The sequence below is a fragment of the Apis dorsata genome, unplaced genomic scaffold (genome assembly GCF_000469605.1).
Source record: "Apis dorsata unplaced genomic scaffold, Apis dorsata 1.3 scaffold_1085, whole genome shotgun sequence".
Taxonomy (NCBI): Eukaryota; Metazoa; Arthropoda; class Insecta; order Hymenoptera; family Apidae; genus Apis; species Apis dorsata.
The window spans coordinates 333,567-334,859 of NW_006264183.1; the positions used below are offsets into that span (position 1 = coordinate 333,567).

Consider the following 1,293-nt stretch of genomic DNA (forward strand, 5'->3'; position numbering starts at 1 on the left):
TAATAACAAATATGAAATATATTTTATATTCATTTTTATATAAAGTTGATTTTCTAAATTTTTTCTAATTCTTTTTGAAAGGAATTAAAAATATATAATATTCCTTTAAAATATGCAAAAATGTATGCAATTCTGATTATTCAATATGTTTCTATTTTGTTATATTATTCTTTTTTTTTATTTTATTTTAAAAAAAAAATGAAATTTTTATTTAATTTGTACAACAAAATATTATATTGTGAGGTTAAATAAAGAAATATGAATATTTATGTAATTAATTATAAATTATATATATGAATGAACGTACTAATGAAAGATATGAATAAATGTGCCAATAAACGTTTTGATGTGCCACTATAAATCGTAATCGAAACGTTTGTATGATCGTTGTGGGAAGTTTATGCTAATGAGGCTGCTACCTCGTTAACAATTTCATTTAAATTCCGGAGACGCGATATATCTGTACATATACATGTAACTCCAACCTCTAAAACTACAATTTTGTACATTTCGTTCTTCTCCATTATGAAAACCACAAGTAAAAATAAAACTTACTTGATAATTTGTTTAAATTCAAATTACTTGCCACATATCTTAATGCATTATTTTACCTCTATAAAAAAAAAAAAAAATTAGAAATAATCTCTACAAGTCAAAGTTTATCTCTAAAATAATTTTTGATATACTTACTCAATTATTTCATTATCTTATAATAATGTAAATAAAAAAATGTTAAAAGAAATTATACTTTTCTTATTTGATAACACAATAATTAAATTATTAATTAATTAAATCATTTCGATATGGATCATAATTAGGATTTCCAGTTCGTAACTATATCTAAGTGGCAAATTCAAAGTTACATCCGAATACTTTCGAGTTTTTAAGCACCAGCGTTAAAAATTAATTTAACTTATAAATTTTTTATTTGCGGGCATTGAACTTCTCTGAATTCGAGTTAGAGATAAAATAAATATATTTAATCCCGTAAATAATTTGATTTATATTTTGAATTACAAAGATTTTCAGAGCTAAAATAGCAGAAATAAATAAAATTATTGAGTTTTTCGCATTTCGTAGAGATTCAAGTGTAGTATTTTGAAAACGAGAGGTGAAAAAGTAGCAAAATGAAAAGAAGGTAATCGGGCAGGTTATCAGCGTTCAGAATGTAACTATTGGATCTTAGTGAGAAAACCAATATTACAGTATACACTATACAGAAATGTATACATTTCATCCTTTACTTTTTTTGTTCGTTTTTCTTTTTTTTTTTTTTTCTACGAATATTTACCG

At 23.1% G+C, this 1,293-nt stretch overlaps 1 protein-coding gene across 2 annotated transcripts in view; it reads left to right on the forward strand.

Annotated features, from left to right (window-relative positions):
- The window catches only part of LOC102676577 (lachesin-like), a 57,441-nt gene that overhangs the window by 46,362 nt on the left and 9,786 nt on the right, over positions 1-1,293 (forward strand). The gene's annotated exons all lie outside the window — the stretch shown is intronic.